Source organism: Gorilla gorilla, chromosome 18, assembly GCF_029281585.2.
Source record: "Gorilla gorilla gorilla isolate KB3781 chromosome 18, NHGRI_mGorGor1-v2.1_pri, whole genome shotgun sequence".
NCBI lineage: Eukaryota > Metazoa > Chordata > Mammalia > Primates > Hominidae > Gorilla > Gorilla gorilla.
In genome coordinates, this window is record NC_073242.2 from 78,706,023 (window position 1) to 78,725,336 (window position 19,314).

Here is a 19,314-nt window from a genome sequence, read left to right on the forward strand (position 1 = left end):
GGCTGCAGGGGGCTGTGGGGAGGGGCAGGGGCCGGAAGCAAGTGGACACCAGGGCCTTCCTGTCTGCAGAGGGCACGCCAGAGGGGCGGCAGATAATGAAGGGGGAGCGCCTTTTCCCTTCACAACACTTGCCTGGACCTGGCAGGACATGATATCCCCCATCAGAGGGGAGGCTCTTGGCCACTTTCCTGATAGGGAAAGGAGGGGCAGCCTGGACAAAGTCACTGGAAACGAACTCACAGACCACCAGTCCCATAGGCCAAAAGGAAGACAAGTCCCATCACTTGATCCACACCTGGGAGTCAACTCCCCTCAAATCCCTAATCCTGGAGGGAAGGAAATCCCACTGGTCCTTATGAACACAGGCAAAATTTTGCAACAACAAAAATGCCCTTATCAGATTGGCCATAGAATGCACCATTCTCTGGGGATGGGTGGACTGATGGAGCTGGAAGCTGCTGCTTCAGGTAGTAGACAAGACATAGGAGGTGTGAAATCACAGGGCAAGAGACAGCAGACTCCAGTGCTCAGGTGGGAAGTGAGCCTAGGGCACTGAAGAGGCATCTGTGGGTTTCCTGGCCCAGGCCATCCTGAGACCCTTGTTTTCTTTGTTTCCACTGCACCCCTGGATTTGCCCCAACCCCACCCAGGATCAAGAGAGATGGAGAGATGGTGACAGTGATTGGAGGATGAATGAGGACGTGGAAGGCCACAGAGCTCAGACCCAGGTGGACCCTTAACCCCACTGCAAAGGCAAGGAAGAGGCAATCCTTGTACAGACTCCAGCGAGTCCCACCCTCCCTGGGGACAGCCCCCACAACCCCCCTCGTTTGCTGGCCCGGCCAGCCTCAGAGGAAAACTAAACAAACCTAAGGGTAGGCCGTTTCTGGGAAAACAAAGGCACACAGGACACAGTGAATAAAGCCAGAGACATTCCCCGGTGGGGGCCGAGCAGAGCCAGCCCGGGCAGGGAGTGAGTTCCAAGGCTCAAGTTTCTCTTCGGCTGGATTTAAAACTTAATAATGAATGAAACAGACCGCAGGCTGCTGCGGGCAGGGGAGAGACAAACAAAAGCTCAGATTCGGCTCCGCTGACCTTGCTCTTGTAACCCCGAGGAAATAAACCACTGCCCCCGCCTCTCCAGCCGCCAGCCAGCCTGGCTGAGTCTTCAGAAGAGCCTCACAGACGTAACCCAGACGTAACCTTGGCCCAGAGGCAGCCCAGACCTTCAGGAAGGGATGGGGCAGGCGCACCATGCTCCCAGCACGGGTGAACACTGGCACACACATGCGCATACACACGCCTACCTACATACACACACAACACCCACCATCACACACATTCATTCACACCATCACTCCCACACACTCATACTATCACTCACAAACTTAAATATACATGCACACGCTCATGTACACACATTCACCTGCAGACACACACACACACACACACACACACACGACAGACCTGTGGTTTCCCTACAAGGCTCTCCACACAAGCTGCCTCTGCTGTCCCAGGCCGATCCTAAGACTTAAAGAGAGAACAAAGGCTGATTTGGGGGTCTTGAGGGGTCCCTCACAGCTGGGGCTGAGCCTGGTCCTAGGCCCCGCCCCCACCCCCTGGCCCCCGCAGCGCTGATTGTGTGAAGATCCACCTGACCCCCCTGGCACCATTGGCACAGCTCAACCGGGATGCATGCGGCTCTCCGAAGCTCGCAGTTCTCCAAAGCTCCCGACTGCAAGGCTCCCGGCAGCCAACCCACCTCTGAAGCCCAGCTCCCCAGCCCAGCTCAAGGGGCCTCCTGGAACACCCTCCCAGAGCACCAGCACCTTCTCCCCCGGGGGCCTCACATGACGGGCTCGGCAGACGGGAAGGATGCAGCAGTCGTGGCCAGCTCCCCAGAGGAGATGCAGTGGGAGGCGCCCCAGCCCCTGCCTGCCAATTCCCAGCTCTTGCCAACTGGGCTCTGTGGGGCACAGACAAAAGGGACCCCAGGGAGGAGATGGCTGGGGCCAGGGGACCTACTCGGCCCCCGCTCCAGGCCAGGCTGGACTGGCTTCTTATTATTTTGATGTCTTCACTCAGACTCACTCAAACTGCCACTGAGCCCTTCCTGTGTGCCCAGCACTCAGTGCTAAGTGCTTTCTCGCAACTGCAAATGAGTGGCCAGGTCCACTCCCACTGGACAGACGAGGAAACTGAGGCACGGCCTCAGAGACTTGCTCTGGGAAATGACAGTGCCAGAGACTGATGCCAGGACTGTCCACATTCAGGCCGCTTTATCGTGATGTGGACCTGGACCAGCTTCTGGGGGCCAAACAGTCAAATAAGACCACTCCTGCATGGGTAAGAAGGGGAGAGGCCCACGTGTAAAGCCTCCAGGGACCTCAGGACTTGATCTCCTTGGAGCCTGCCTCGTGAAGAGGGCTGGGGCTGGCCCATGATTTGCATTTCTGGGAGGGGCTCATCAGGGTTCAGAGAGACACAGGAACTGGCTGGAACCCACCCAGCAACTGATGTGTGGAGAAGTCTCAACAACTGGGCAGGTGAAACCACTATCACTCTTGTCCCTAGGACAAGCCTGAACAGATATTTCTGCCAGGGTTCATTTGCTCCTAAACCTTTCACACCACCTGAAGACCAGAAGACACTCACTCAGAGCCAGAGCCCTCCCAGGTCCTCTATGAATTCATCCATGCCCTGAACATTCCTCTTAACCACTCACTTTATGCATCTGAAAAAAGGGAATCACTGGGAGGAGTGGATGAGAAAAATTAATAGGAGAAAGCACTATTATGCCACTGACATGAAATGTCCAGAATAAGGCGCATCTGAGACAGAAGGCAGGTTAGCAGCTGTCCGAGGCTGGAGATGGGAGCAGGGACTGGCTGCACAGGTGACAGGGATCCTTCTGACATGATGGAAATGGTCTAAAACTAGACTGTGGGTGAAGACTGCACAGCTCTGTAAATTTACCAAAGACTGGCTGAGTTGCTCACTTCAAACAAGTGAATTTTATGGTATGCAAATTATACTTCAATAAAGTTGTTAAACAAAAGCACTATTTTGCCAATAATAAGAATTAGTACTAATTAGTGCCACAAGTGCTAACAATATTAACAGCTCCATTTATTGAGAACGTCCCACGTGCCAGCACTGTGCTAAGTACGTCTATTATCGCAATTAATTTCTATTCATCCTCACAACAACCATATCTGGCTGTCTGCAGTAACATTCCCATTTCTGAGATGAGGAAGTGGGGTTCAGGGAGGTGAGGAACTGGCCCCCAGTACCAAGCCAGATGCCCCATTTAGTGTCTGGCCAAACTTCATCCTGTAGGAGTACAGAACCTGGTCCCGAGGCCCCACATCAGTCATTCACCCAGTAGGCTTTGAAAAGGAGAATCTTAACCTGCCCGGCACCAGAGTACCCAAGGTTCATTGCAGGCTGGCTGCTTGGCTTTATTTTTCTGCAAACAAGTTTTGAAACTAAAGCAAAGCGTATTATTCTGGGAGCAACAAGCTGAGCCACTGCTGAGATTATAATCATCTGAATTGAAATGAAAATAAGGCTTCTTAAACTGAAAAGGCCCAATCAGGGAAAATGGGCATGTTGACATATAAAGTCCCAAACTCAGATTGCCCTGTTTAAAGTCTTTTATTCAAAGAACATTCAACCTCGCCTGCTGCCATCCCACCCCCTCCAAATGCATTTTGCTTTGGGGGGACTTAGCTCAGTGCTCTAGAAACAGGCTAGAGAGATAAGCTAGGCCAAAGCTCGGGATGTATCTACAGGGGCGTCAGCAGATAAAGCGGTTCTCTTTTCTTTTTTTTTTTTTTTTTTGGCAGGGGCCGGGGGGGAAGGAGTCTCGCCCTGTGGCCCAGGCCAGAGTGCAGTGGCGTGATCTCGGCTCACTGCAACCTCTGCCTCCCAGGTTCAAGCAATTCTCCTTCCTCATCCTCTCGTGTAGCTGGGATTACAGGCACATGTCACCATGCCAGGCTAATTTTTGTATTTTTAGTAGAGACAGGGTTTCACCATGTTGGCCAGGCTGGTCTCGAACTCCTGACCTCAAGTGATCCACCCGCCTCAGCCTCCCAAAGTGCTGGGATTACAGGTGTGAGTCACTGCGCCTGGCCCAAGGTTCTCTTCTCTTACAGCAATGACACTTTCCTCATGCTGGATGCTGGACACCACACACACACCTGCAACTGCGGCCAAGGCAATCCCAAAGTCCCCTCCAACATGAACATTCCAGAACTCAGGAAGAAGGTGGGTTCAAGGAAAGTCCTGTTCAGTCGCTACATTTTTATTTTCAAGTAAATACTTGCATCGATTTTGCTGTGTGCCAGGCATTCTTCTAAGAGTTAATGTGTACTCACTCATTCAATCCTCTCAATAGGCTAATGAGTTAGGGACTGTTATAATTTCCATTTACAGATGAGAAAACCAGGGCACAGAGTGGCTGAGTGACTTGCCTAGTGCCACACAGCCAGCAGGCAGCAGAGTCAGGATGTGAACCCCCCTTAGTCCTGTTCAGTCAGTGTTTTCACCCACAAGGCTTCACTACCCCCCCCCCACCCCCCACTTTGGGAGGAAAAGCATGAGAAAATCAAGTGGGAGGTACAATGACTAATGACAGACCCATGCTTCCCCTGCCCCCCAGAGTAAATGCAATCAAACAACTATAACAAAAATGAGTTAAAAAAACACACACGCACTTGCAAAATGGTGATTAAAGTCATTTAAAAATGACTAATCCTGCGAAAAGGCCAAATAGGAAATGGGTTATATGAGGCTTTTGCTGTCTGCTGCAGGAAGAGAAAGAAAACAAGCATAAAAGAGGAGAGAATTTTTGATAAAAATTCAATTAAGTAGAAAAAAGAACATTAACTGGGCTTCAGAACACGTCAGCAGCAGAAAGAGCCAGGTGATTCCCAAGCTCATGTGGTCACACTTGGTGACCAGCATGGAGCAGGACATGAATTCAGCAGGCTGATGCTACAGTGTGTAAAACTGCCTCGGACACACCTCATCTAGGCAGAGCAGTGCAAGTGGCTGCCCAGAATGGCTGGGAGCCACAGCTCACGGCTCCTCTGTCACAGAGAATCAAGGTCAGAGCTGCTGCAGAAGGTGCTCGGGCCAAGGCAGGAGAGTGACTGGCCCACAGACTCACAGGAGTGGGCCAAAAGGGGAAACTTCCTGCAGTGGGGGGCACACATGGAAGAGGAAGTGAACTCCTGCCATCGAAGCTATGCAAGAGGCCCTAAAAAGAACACTAGGGGGACTCTCTGCATTGAGTTTGCGGGGAAGATAGCTGAGCCCAGGAAGTTCCAGGTTACTAGGACATTCCTGAGCTGGGCAGTTCCATCTGTGTGAATAAAAATGACCATCCAGCCGGGCATGGTGGCTCATGCCTGTAATCCCTGAACATTGGGTGGCTGAGGTGGGAGGATCGTTTGAGGTCAGGAGTTTGAGACCAGTCTGAGCAATATAGCAAGACCCTGTCTCTTAAAAAAAAAAAAAGAACAAAATTTAATTACACAAGCATGGTGATGTGTATTTGCAACCCCAGCCACTTGGGAGGCCGAGGCAGGAGGATCACCTGAGCCCATGAGTTTGAGGCCGCAGTGAGCTATGATCATGCCACTCTAGCCTGGGTAACAAGAGTAAAACTCTGACTCAAAAAAAAAAAAAAAAAAAAAGAACCGTGAGCCTACAGAGGGAACAAGAGCTCATCCAGCCATTGGAATAAGGTTTCCATCCCAGTCCGCAGGGCCTCTTGTGCCCAGGACTGTGCTGAATACTGCAGGGTCTCCTGGGTACATCCCACCTTGGTCCTGCCCCAAGGACATTCCAGACCATGCAAAGGAGAGGCCAAGTAGAGCAAGAAAGGCACCAGTGGGAGTCATGCTGGGGCAACGGGCAGAGAGTCCATCAGGAGGCTGGGCCTCCACTGCCTCTGCTGGCTCATGGGAAGCTGGAATTCATGCTCTCTATAGCCCCTGCCAGATGAATATAAAGATCACCTTGTACAATACTCCAACCATCAAGACCATCTTCATGATAGACACAAAAAGGCCTTACAGTGCTTCACAAAGTCCCCAAAAAGACTCCTTGCCACTCAACTGTTTCTTCAGAAAAATGAAAATTGCCAAGGAGACCAGTTCCCGACAGGACAAAGCTTTGTAACACACCAAGCAGAGCTTCTCTGCTGCCCCCATACAGAGCTCCAAGAATATGAATCACTGTGGCCCTTCCCTAAGCTCAGAGGAATGGGACCCTAGACTCAGGAACCAACTACCCAATCCCACATGATACAGATGGAAAAGCTGAGGCCCAGAAAAGAGAAGAAAACTTACAAGCCCAGCTAACTGGTAGTGGTTGCCTAGAATCCTGTGTTCAGAAGGATTCCAAGGCCTTATCTCAGGTCCAAAGAAATGAGTGCTGCAATCAACTGATGATGTCTGCCATGAGCAGAGACATGTAGGAATGGAATAGTCAAAGGGCACTGAGCAAACTGGAAAGAGGAGTCTCCTGACTCCCAATGTTAGATACTTTTCAGGTTTCCTCTTCCAAAAAAGGAGCTGTCCATTCTGTTTGAGAGATGAGGCTTTGGTGTTCCCAAAATCCTGTTGGTCACAGAGAGACAAGAGGCCCTGACAGATACTGTATGATATGGTTTGGCTGTGTCCTCACCCAAATCTCATCTTGAATTGTAGTTCCCATAATCCCCACATGTGGTGGGAGGGACCTGGTGGGAGGTAACTGAATCACGGGGGCGGTTTCCCCCATGCTATTCTAGCAATAGTGAGTAAGTTCTCATGAGACCTGATGGTTGTATTAAGGGGCTTCCCTCTTTGCTCAGCTCTCATTCTTCTCCTTCCTGCCACCATGTGAAGAAGGACATGTTTGTTTCCCCTTCCAACATAATTGTTAGTTTCCTGAGGCCTTCCCAGCCATGCACAACTGTGAGTCAATTAAACCTCTTTCCTTCATAAATTACCCAGTCTTGGGTATTTATTCACAGCAGCATGAGAATGAACTAATATACTGTAGAACTGTGTTGGAGTCTGGAGAGGAATCTCCAGCCAGATAGGTCAGCTGTGACATCAGCCGATGGTGAGGGTTGCCCAAAGTGGACACAAAGCAGCCCGGACAACCGAGGAGAGCCAGTCAGTGTTTCCTAGAGCCTGGGGTAATAAGAGCTGCAAGACCTGAATATGCTTCAGGGCACACTGTACATTGTGGTTCCCATAGAGGTAGCCAGAGCCTAAGCAGGTGGCTTTCCAGACATGAAATGATCCAAATTGAGCTCAAGGGGCATCTGGGCATATTCCTGATCACTTCTTGGGAAACCAGGGGTACCTGCACACACCTGATGCCAGAACTAGCCATCCATCCCAGAATACTCCTCAACTCAATTACATCCCTGCCTGTAAAACTAGCATCAGTGTATTGAGGGCAAGAGAGGGTGCATAGCTCCTCCCTCATCTTATTTCACTGATGGAGAAACTGAAGCAACATGACAAGTCACAGGCAGATCCAGTGGTTACTGTTTATGGCACATTTTCTTTTCTTTTTTTTTTTTTTTTTTTTTTTTTTTGAGGAGGAGTCTCGCTCTGTCACCCAGGCTGGAGTGCAGTGGCACGATCTTGGCTTCCTGCCACCTCTGCCTCCTGGGTTCAAGCAATTCTCTGCCTTGGTAGGACTCCTGAGTAGCTGGGATTACAGGCACCCACCACCACACCCGGCTAATATTTGTATTTTTAGTACAGACAAGGTTTCACCATCTTGGTCAGGCTGGTCTTGAACTCCTGACCTTGCGATCCACCCACCTTGGCCTCCCAAAGTGCTGGGATCACAGGCGTGAGCCACCACGCCCAGCTGTATGACACATTTTCTATGTGCCAGGTCCTTTGCCAGCTTTTTCTCAATGGATTCTTACACATTCCCTATGAGGTAGGTACTATTAACAACCCCTTTTTATAACTGTGCAAAGTGACACTCCAAGAAGGAAAGTAACTTCTGAGCGCGCAGACATTGCAAGTGGCAGATGCCCCCACCCACTTACTAACCACCAGGCTACACTGCTTCACCAGGCCCTGGAGCCAGTCCAAGGCCCATATCCCTGCTGGACCTGCTCCCTCTTTCTTGAGGTCCACCATGCACAAGCACAGTATGAGGCCCCGTGACTTGAACCAGGTACAGGTCTTAAGCTTTACAACCCCACCTGCCATTGAGGCAAAGTCAGTGGTGGATGACCAGGCTAGGCTGGGTCTGATGCCAAGCGCTGATGAATGTTGCTGGCCTCTTTCCTCACTGGATGGCGGGTAAAGTAGCCTGCTGCTTAAATAGCCTATGCAGAAGCAAACCTGGAGATTGTGGTAGGCAGAATAATAATTACCCCAAAGATGTCCAAGTCTTAACTCCCAAAACATATGAATATGTTACGTGACATGGTAAAATGGAATTAAGGTTGACAATTGGCCGACCTTAAAATAAAGAGATTATCCTGGATTATCCACATGGGTCTGTGGTAATCACAAGGGTCCTTAAATGTGCAGGAGGGAGGCAGAAGAGGAGGTTGAGGTGATGCAATATGAGAAGGACCCAACCAGCAATTACTAGTATTGAAGATGGAAGGAGGCCATATGCCAAGAAATGTGAGCAGCCTCTAAGAACTGGAAAGGCAAGGAAATGGATTTTTCCCTAAGAGCATCCAGAAAGGAATGAGGCCCTGCCAACACCTTAATTTTAACCCAGTGACATCTGGGTCAGACTTCTGACCTACAGAACTGTAAGATACTATTTTTTATTTGTTGTTTTAAGCCACTGTGCTTATGGTAATTTGTTACAGCAGTAATAGCAAACTAAGACAGATTTTGGTACCAGGAGTGGGGTGCTATGAGAACAAATACCTAAAATCATGGAAGTGGCTCTGGAATTGGGCAGCGATCAGAGGGTAGAAGAATTTTGAGGAGTATGATTTATTTAAAAGCCTAGGTAACCTTGAACAGATTAATGGAAACATGGATATTAATGACTCTGTTAATAAAGACTCAGAAGAAAGTAAGGAACACATTAGAGAAAACCTAAATCACTTTAGGAAATATCTAAATCATCATGAACAGACTATTAAGAGAAATATGGATATTAATAAAGGCACTGACAGTGAAACTGAAGGAAGGGGGATCCTTGATACTTGGTGGCAGAAAGCTAAGTGAAATTATGACTCACAGTTATGTGGGAAGCAGAACTTTCATGGATAAACTTGGATACTTAGCTAAGTAGATTTCCAAGCAAACTGTGGAAGGTATGGGCTGGTTTCTTCTTGCTGCTAAAAAGAAAAAAGATTAAGAAAAGAACTGTTAAGCAGGCCAGGCGCAGTGCTCACGCCTGTAATCCCAGCACTTTGGGAGGCTGAGGCAGGCGGATCACCTGAGGTCAGGAGTTCGAGACCAGCCTGACCAACATGGAGAAACCCCGTCTCTACTAAAAATACAAAAATTAGCTGGGCATGGTGGCACATGCCTGTAATTCCAGGTACTCCCAGCTATTCAGGAGGCTGAGGCAGGAGAATCGCTTGAACCCAGAAGGTGGAGGTTGTGGTGAGCCGAGATCATGCCACTGCACTCCAGCCTGGGTGATAGAGCAAGACTCCATCTCAAAAAAAAAAAAAAAAAAAAAAAAAACAAAGAAAAAAAAAAAACTCTAAGAGATTTACTTACAAGAAAGCATGCTCTGGAGAAAAACTGAAGGTAGGACCGCACATATTGCTAATATCTCAGGAAAATCAAAATGCCAGAGTATTGAGTAGTCAGTCACAACAAAGGCTCTTTGGTGAGATTAAGGGTGTGACTCACAGAACTCCTAGATCAAATTAGAGAGCATCTAGGAAATTGGGGGGCATTGCTCTGGAGCAATCTCAGCAAAAGACGAAAGTAGAGAAGGGATTATCCAGGAAATATCTGTAGAGGACCATCTTGAATAATGGAGAAAATACCCATGACATACACAGGAGACTCACAAGGTTCTTGAAAAGTTTATACTGACAGAAACACTGCCAGCTTAAACCAAAAAGGACAGAGAGAGTACAGGATGAAAGAAGTCTGTTGGACGCCCAAAACTTCACAAGCAGGAAACAGGTTAATAAAACTACTCAGATGAAAGTACATGCTACCTTTCATGGGGAAAAAAGGGATGACTAAGGGGGCAGAACCTCAAGCCCAGAGGGTGGAGCCATGAGCCATAGTGGATGAGATCACTACTGGACCAGGTTCAGATTCCAGAACTGTGTAACCATGGGCAAGCATATCCCCTCTTTGTGCTTTCATTTCCCCAACTCTTGATAGAGAGAATCTGACGAACAGGTCTCTAAGAGGCTTTGTAGCTCTTACAGTCTGTTATCACTTAATGATGTCTGTGCCTGCCCTGGGTACAGAGTAAGTCTCAGGTGGTAGGTATCCCAGCTCTCTACTATCTCCTAGTTCGGGTGGTTTTTTAATTCAGCACATATTTAGGATGCCTGCTCTAAATACCCAGTTTTCCAAAGGGTGTAGAGGTACCCAGCATTCTTAGGTTTCTATGCTCTTATCTGTCCAATCTCCGTGTCAATTAATTACTGTTTAAACATTAAACGCTAAAGCAACCCTTTACTGCTTTGAAGTACACAGAGAGAGAGAGAGAGAGAGAGAGAGAGAATCCCTTCAATTGTAACATCAGTACTGCACCTAGATATCTGACAGGAGAAGTGTAAAGGATTAAGTTTGACCCCTGGGACATCAAAAGTCCACCCTGGGAAAGGAAAGGGATGAGGCTATTGGAGGTTCTTTCCTCAGAGGTAGGCCAAGGAGCTCCACAAAGGTGACCAGAAGCTGACATGGCTCTTCCTGAAATCTCGAGTTAGAATTATGCTATTAGCAAAAATAATAGCAGCGCCTATTCACTCATTCCTCCTCCAGGGAGCTGAGAGTTTCTTACGAATGGGATCTCATCATCCCCAAAGTATAAGCAAGGAAAAGTAGGGATCATTCTTTAGGTTTGGGAGAAAAAAGACTCAGAGGTCACTGGACATCTCAAAGACAGAGACTGACCAGGCCTGCCCTTCTCCAGCCAGCTCTGGGGGCTGCTGAAATGCCATGTGACAGTGAACAGCTGCCACCAAGGCCCTTAACAAAACTTCCAGGGACTCAAAACTTAGCTTAGGCTGCTAAGCTTGAAGAAACTCAGTCAATTGCAGGGAGACGTCAGCCCTGAGGGACAGCAGAGCCATGAGTAAGAGTGTGCACTGGCTTGCTCAGCCATCATTAGCTGTGAGACCATGGGAAAATTACTGCCGCTCTCTGAGTGCCCATGTCCTGGGGAAACTAAAAGTAACTACCTTACAAAGTGGTTAATGTTTACATACTGCTAAACATTGGATGAACATTGGCTAAAGAAAATAAAGGGGTTCCTAATGTAACTGACACTATTATCATTCATCGTAAATCCCATCATCTACAGGGCATTTAACATTTTGCGCAGCACCTCACACCCATTATCCATTTGACATCTGGAGCAACTCTGTGCAGTGGTGGTGGTCATGGTGGTTTTGTTATTGTTATTATCCCCATATTATGAGTAAGTGGGGGGCCACACACCCAGGCATCCTGGGATGGAACCCAGCATCCCATTCAGTTAGTGAATCCCTCTCACCCTCATAAACAGCTGAGCTTACACAGTAAGTTGTGTGGTCACCCCAGTAATGAGGAAGAAGAACAGAGAGGTTAGGTCACATCCTGACATCACAAAGTGACTGGAAGAGCTAGGCCTGAACTTCCAACCCAGGGCTCTTAGCCAGCTGGACTGGGAGAAATGATGCCCTGAGCAATGGGTCATAGGTCATCATGGCTGTCCTCCCACTGGACAGTCTGGGGGCCACCCAGTTATCAGTATTAGTGATTTTGTGAAAATGCCAACATTTACAAATCAAGAATTCCCAACATTTTGTTGTTGTTGTTCCTTAATTCGCAGTCACTTTTGGCTTTTTTTTTTTTCTTTTTTCTTAGAGACAGGGTCTCCCTCTGTCACCTAGGCTGTAGTGCAGTGATGCAATCATGGCTCACTGCAGACTCAACCTCCTGGGCTCAAGCGATCCTCCTGCCTCAGCCTCCCAAGTAGCTGGGACCACAGGTGCGTGCCACCATGCCTGGCTAATTTTAATTTTTTTTTTTTTTTTGTAGAGACAGGGTCTCTCTATGTCGCACAGGCTGGTCTCAAACTCCTGGCCTCAAGGGATCCTCCTGCCTCAGCCTCCCAAAGCACTGGGATTACAGTCATAAGCCACCACGCCTGGCCCACTTATGGTTTTTCTTGAAGGAGAAGAAGGCCTGGGAGCACAGACTCTGCATCTGGCATGTGGAAGATGGAGCTCAGCTAGGGCTTCTTGGAGGAGGGACCCCCACCCCCCTGCATGCCCAGCACCCCAGGACTTCCCTCCCCATTAGGGGGTGTGCCGGGCCTTGGAGACATCTGTGTTTGCCTGGTGGCTGAGAGCCGGCAGCAGGGCTTAGACTCCCAGCTCCCCCACTTACTATGTGTGTGACCTTAGCCAAGTGAATGACCCTTGCTCAATTTTACAGATGGAGAAACCTGTCTCAGTTTTCACATCTGTAAAATGGGGATGACTATATATAGACCCAACTATAGAGTTGTTTTAAAGATGAAATCAGTGAATATCTGTAAGGTGTTATATATGACAAATGTTCTATAATGCCTAAAATAGTCACTGGCTACTGGCTCCCAGATCACCATAAGGTGGTCACAGGACAAGGAGAGGCTGGCAATGGCTGGAATGGTTTGAGGGGACACAAGACACAGTGTCACCTCCCTGAGCCCTGATTGATAACCAAGAGGGTCTAAACTAAACCTACAGTTACCCGTGCACAAGATGGTTTTCAAACAAAGCAAACTCAACCTGCCAAAATTCTCAGAGGGCCCCTGCCATTTACAATCCCAGGACATCAGCCCTGAAAGGAGCTTCAAGACCCCTCATTATACAGATGGAGCCCAACGCTCTCATTATACAAACAGAGAATCTAAGGCACCGGGAGCCATCCATGGCTTGGATGTGGGTCCCTCAGCTCATGGTGGAGGGGGTGGGGGATGAGACTCAGACTCCCAGAACACTCCCTCCCCCGCCCCCACATGGCTGCTGGACATGCAGGGCAAGGACGCGTCCACCTTTCCCCTTGAAGCCTCTGACCTCACAGAACACACAGCCTGCCAGGCAGCTCCATCCCTTAGACAAATTTACTTAGCACTGATATTGAAAATGCAATTGAGCTCGAGTTTTATTGCAGAAATTAAACAGACTAGGAAAGGGGGAAAAAAAAAAGCCAGTGCTCATCAACTCACCCGAGAGCTGGCTGTGATCAAACTTGCTAAAGAGGAGCCTAGTGATCAACTCCTGCCAGCAAGGAAGAGCCCCCCAAGTCTGCCCCTACAAGGGACTCCCCAGGGGCACGAGGAACTCAGGAGCTCCGGAAGGTTCTCCTGCCAGCCTCCTGGCGTGGGCCTCCTGCGCACCCTGACATCGCCTGCCCGCCTCTTCACAAGGAGTTGGCGCCTTGTGAAGTCATCTCCGTGAGCTTCATGAAGCAACACCGCCAAGGGCCTGCGCAAAGGGCGCTCTGCTCCACTCGAGTGAAAGCAAAATGCTTTCGGGGTTGAATCACTGTTTTTCTTGACTCCCTTTGGAGATCGGCAGAGCCCACATTCGGCCGTGTTCGTGGACCTGGGACTGGAAACAGCTGCGCTCTAATTACATGTAAAGTGTACCAAAACATCCCTTTTATCACAGACTGGAAATCTGTTAGCATCTGTCTCTCCTTTGTTTCTTCCACAAGATACAAGCTTGTTTCTACATTTTTCTCACCTGTAGCAGTGATTAAAATTCATTATAAATGAAAGGAGTGAACAGAGAAACAAGTTCCTCTGTGTACCGTTCTAAACTCAAATTAGAAACAGCTGTTTGCTAATTCATGCAGTGATGTTTTGTCGTGCTCTGTGAATCAATAATAACTCACCCTATTGCTGCAGAAATTTTTGGATAATCCACATATTTAACGCGGCATTGGATTCTCCAGGCAGGGCTGCAGCGGCAAAACCTCAGGCGGGTGGGAGGGGACTTGGGCTCCCCACTCTGGAGGCGTCCCCTGCTGCCCAGACAGAGAACCCCTAACTCAGAGCTGCCCAGAACCTCTACCCCCTACACAAATCTTGGGAGGACCTGAAGGAAACCCTGAACAGGCGCCTCATCTCCTTCCCTCCCCAAGAACCACCAAAAAAAAAAAAAAAAGAATTCAACTCTGATTAAACGCAAACCACACACATCCTCCAGCCGCCGGAGGGAACAGCAAAATTAAAAGTCTAATTGGTACCCGGAACAATTTAAAACTATTAAGTATAGGTGAAGCTTTTCTGTAAGAAAATAATCCTCTGATTGGGATTAGGCATGTTTGGATAGCATTTTTCCCATCCACACATTTTAGCTGCAGAAGTTACAGCTAAGGTCTGGACATGCTCAGGAGCCTCTGAGAAGTGTTCAGTCATCCCCTTTGCCACCTCCAGGGAAAGGGGTGGGTGGGGTGCAGAGCTGCATCCCCATCTGATGGCTTAGAGGGAAGCAGATGCTCTTTCTCCTTTGCAGGGAGGGAGATGGACAACACTTTTGGAGGCTTGTACTGCCACTGTGGCATGCCAAACCTACTCTATCCTGGCTAACACATGCCCATCCTTCAAGACACTGCCTCCCGGAAGCCTTCCCTGACTGCCTCTGTCATCCTCCCTGACTTCAGGGCACTACCTGTTTATATTTGAGTGGTTGGGGTGTCCCTGTGTCTCCTGCATCTTTCTGGGTCTGGGGCATTGTCATAGTGAACCACTTTTTGAACTTCAGACTGGTAGCCTCTGCAGAGCCCTTTCTGTGGCCAGACACAGTGCCAAGCTCTTCGTAAGCTCCATTTTGTTAAACTCTCAGCTGCATCCTATGTGGTGACCACTACCACCACTAACCCCCATCTTACAGATCAGACATCTGAGACATAGAGAGGGTGAGGGCCCTGACTTCCACAGCAATTAAGTAGAAGGAGCCTGGAATGACTCCATAGATCTCCAGAAAGCCATTAAGACCACCCACTGTCATCAAAGATGTACACCGAGCACGCCTCACCTGCTCCAGCTCCTGAGCCTTCATTCAGGCCATGGTGGTCACTGCCCCCGCAAGCCCAACCCATGACTTGGGGGCCAGCTCTGCCCACCTCCCCAAGCATCTCACAGGTGGTGGTGGGAAGGGTGGTCTCCTGCATGGCTAAGAGTAGGTCCTCATTTCCTCCTTTCCTGGTGTTCATCTGGGCCTACAGAAGATGGCAGTCCAATACGTCCTGGGGGGCGTAGAGCACAGGCCCCAGGCAGGGGCATGGACAAGGAGTTCATGCTGTCCCTGCAGGGTTGTAGGGAGCTTTCCCTTGGCCAAGGCCACTGGGTGCCAGAAGCTCCAAGCCCGGGAGGGCTGGGAATGGAAATGCACAGATGAGGTGCCATCGTGGGAGGCGGGAGCACTCAAATTGGGCTTTGAAGAAGGAATAGGAGCTCCACTCTTCTGTGTTCTTCCAAACATGGGCTACCTCCCATTGGTAGGACCTGTGATCATTTTAGGGCACAGCCAAGATGGTCTTAAATAACCCTGATGCACAAATGAGAAAGTTAGCGCCCTTTCCATTCTGTTGTCAGCCTTCAGATTAGGCCAGGGAGAAAGGCTGTCTCTAACTCCTCTCCAGCATTTCAGCAAAAGAGAGGGCAGACCCCATGCTTAGCATTTCCAGAACACAGCAGCTCATGTCTGGAATAGTGTGAGCATGGAATTTTCTTTGGTTTTGTTTTTTATTTACTTTTAAGGTTACTGTCATCTTACAGTAAATGATACTGGTTTTCCATTTGCAGAATGAAGTAAATTAATTAATTTAACCACAAAAGAGCCAGCAAAGACAAATACTAGGTGAATCATAGCATCAGTGATACTCAAATGTTGCAAGAATCACAGTAGAGATATGCAAATGACTAAAGCCTGGGACCCCCAGGTACAGAGAGATGGGAGGAGAAGGCCTCCCGGGAGAAGCAATGGCGGGAGCCATGGCTGAAGCTTGGGTATCAGTGGGAGAAGCAGCTTAGAAGGTGCAATGAGAGCCCATCGTCAAGACCTTAAATATCAAGCAAAGGAGCCAAGAACTCCATTCCACAGGCCCTGGCAACCACCAACACTATCTGAAACACCAGCTCATGAGTAAGTGGGATCCGGACTCCCCAGCCCAGGGCTCTTTCTAGACCCCCATAACTCCAGGTCTGCGAATGACTGAGAGTTAAACAATCACTAGCCTATAAGCAGAACCCATTTCAAGGAAAACAGTGATCAGTGACCCCAACGACCCAGGGCTCTCAACAGCCAAGATCAGGTGCCCCTGCAGGAGAAAACCCCTGCACAATCAGCATGGGGTCCCCTTCCACGTGGGGGCTGAACACTCAAGTCACTGTGGACAGGAGAAGTATCAACTCCCCCCCACAAGGACCCCTGCTGGGGCACTGAGGGGGATGGGCGCACCACCTTTCAGTGAGTCCAACCCAGCCAGCTTTTCCTCCACTTTTGGAATAAATTGCCATGTCCTCTGTGTGAAAGAGCCAAGGTGTTCCCAAATACACACCACGGACCTCAACATGCTGAACAAGTGTCTGCTCCCACAGAAGGGGAGTGTGGAAGCTGAAAGCCCAGAACAGCATCCATCTCACGGTCACTTCGCCCCTGAACCCACACCACTAAATTATTTTTCTTCCACAAACCCACACAGTCTTTCCCTTGCAGAGCACATACAATTGAAGCGCTGAATGCTAAGTGGGTGCACGAGGTAACTCCAGTGGGGTTTTGTTCATCGGGTCCAGGGCAAGTCTCCAACTCTCCAAGTGTCTGTCCCACCTCCCTTTATCCTCCCACCCCCACCCTGGCTACCTAGGCACCCGAGTCAAAGGTCTTCTGACTTCCAGTCCTCCATCCTATCTACACTGCAAATCCTTCTGACAGTGGTGCCCCACGTTGGGGCAGTGTAGGTGAGATGGAGGACTGAATGCAGCTGGTTTATGTGACTTTCTTACCAGAGATGAAGACAGAGGAAGCTCTCAATGCGAATAAAGAATGGGCAAGTGGAGGCCAGGTGCAGTGGCTCGTGCTTGTAATCCCACACACTTTGGGAGGCTGAGGTGGGTGGATCACCTGAGGTCAGGAGTTCAAGACCAGCCTGGCCAACATGGTGAAACCCCGTCTCTACTAAAATTATAAAAATTAGCCAGGTGTGGTGGTGCACGCCTGTAACCCCAATTACTCGGGAGGCTAAGGCAAGAGGATCGCTTGAACCCAGGGGGCAGAGGTTGCAGTGAGCCAAGACTGTACCACTGCATCCAGCCTGGATGACAGAGCAAGACTCTGTCTTAAAAAAAAAAAAAAAAGAAAGAAAAAAAAAGGCAAGCGGGCAAATGGATGACCAAGTTCATCTTATAATTTTCCCAAAAGCCAGTATCAGAGAAAACCCCATAATGCCTGCAAGCTAGAACTCTGAGCTTAGACCAACTGGCGACACTGAAGAATAATTAATAGATTATACTTTGTATTCTATATCATACATTGCATATGTACGTATAGGTCTAATCAATGATGTTTATTAAGTGCCACATATTTCTTGGGTGTTTGATCCATGTCACATGTTGTCTCATTTTATTTTTTGTCTCCAAGAAAAAAAATGAGTTGTCTCATTTTAATATTCACAGCAATCTGATGTGTTCCTATTACCAGCCCCATTTTATAGATGAGAAAACTGAGGCTTATAAAGGTTAATTGACAGGCTCAGGGCCTTACAGGTGGAGATGGCCTAGCAGGGCTTTGAACATGGATTCCCTGACTTCAGAGGCTGTGTTCCTAACCACCGCGGGATGTGAGTTTATGAACCACCATGTCCCAGGGAAAGAGAGGGAGTGACACCCACTCAGGGGCACAAGCATTCTGCCAAGGAGGTGGCCTCCCGTGGAGCCCAGCCTGACAGGATGTCTGGATTGGGTCCATATTCTCAGCCCGGACACCTCTCAGGGTGACACGCTCCTTTGGCTGGAGACTTCCACAGACAAGGGGCACACACTGTGTGACCTCAAATCACAGATCCCCTGCTTCTCAGTCAAATCCTATCCAGGACCTAGCCCCAGGGTCCCACCCCAAGTATCTGGAGGATGGAGAAACTCCCCAAAAACACTCCCTGTCTCCAGCCATGTGCCAGGTGCCCTCCAGAAGCTCCAGGAGACAGTCATGAGCTTGGTCCAATTTTATGGAAGGGAACGCTGAGGGACAGAGGAACTCAGGGACCTGATGCGTGCATCGCGGCCGTGGCCCCCTGGGAATTCAGCAGCTGCAGGGACAGTCTGAGTAAAAGAGCCTGAGGCCCCACGTCCAGGTGTCTGCCTGTCTCAAGTTTGACCCCAAAGGGAGGGGAGGTGATGCCCCCAGGGGCAGCCTTCACCTAAAAGGGCCTGGAGCCAGTGGGCTCCTCTGAAGACCATTCCTGGGGCATCCTGCAGACACGAAGGTTTTGGCAGGTTCAAGCCCAGTGGTCTACAGCAGCAGGCTCAACACTGCACCCCAAAATCGGCCTTTCCCTGGCCCTGTCTCCTCCATCCTACTTCCTGGGAGTGCCTCCTCGCCACATATGTGCACTAAGTCCTTGCTTCAGGCTCTGTGTTCAGGGGTCCTCCCTGCAACACTGACTAAGGTACAACTGCCACAGATGGTGGCGTCAGACTTGGAAGCCATGTCTTTCAGCCTGCACAGCCTCCTCCACAGCCCCTAATCTGCACCTGCCAGGATTTGCCATGCTCAAGTCACTGAGAGGCCACCATCAGGGTCTGTGTCCTATACTATTACTCAACCTTGTCCTTTCAACGACCTCAGGACTAACAATGCCAGGTACCCGAGTGTAATCCTAAATCATGATATTGATGAAATCATGAGTATGATGTTTTTGTAATGCCCATTAAAATAAAGATGTAATTGGGTTAAACATGCATGAACCACCAGAAACTGGGCTGGGCAGCCCTAGATGTGGTGCAAGTCCTGCTGCCCTGGCCCATACTGCAGTGACTGCAGCTCTTGGTCTGTCCCTCTCCCCCTCCAGACAGGGCAGTGCAGGGACGAGGGCGCACCTTCATAGCTGCTGTGTCCCCAGCACCGTGCCTGGCCAGAGG

General features: G+C 49.4%; 1 protein-coding gene across 4 annotated transcripts in view; it reads right to left on the reverse strand.

Moving 5' to 3' along the window:
• Positions 1-19,314, reverse strand: part of ZNF423 (zinc finger protein 423) — a 364,614-nt gene that overhangs the window by 147,492 nt on the left and 197,808 nt on the right. The gene's annotated exons all lie outside the window — the stretch shown is intronic.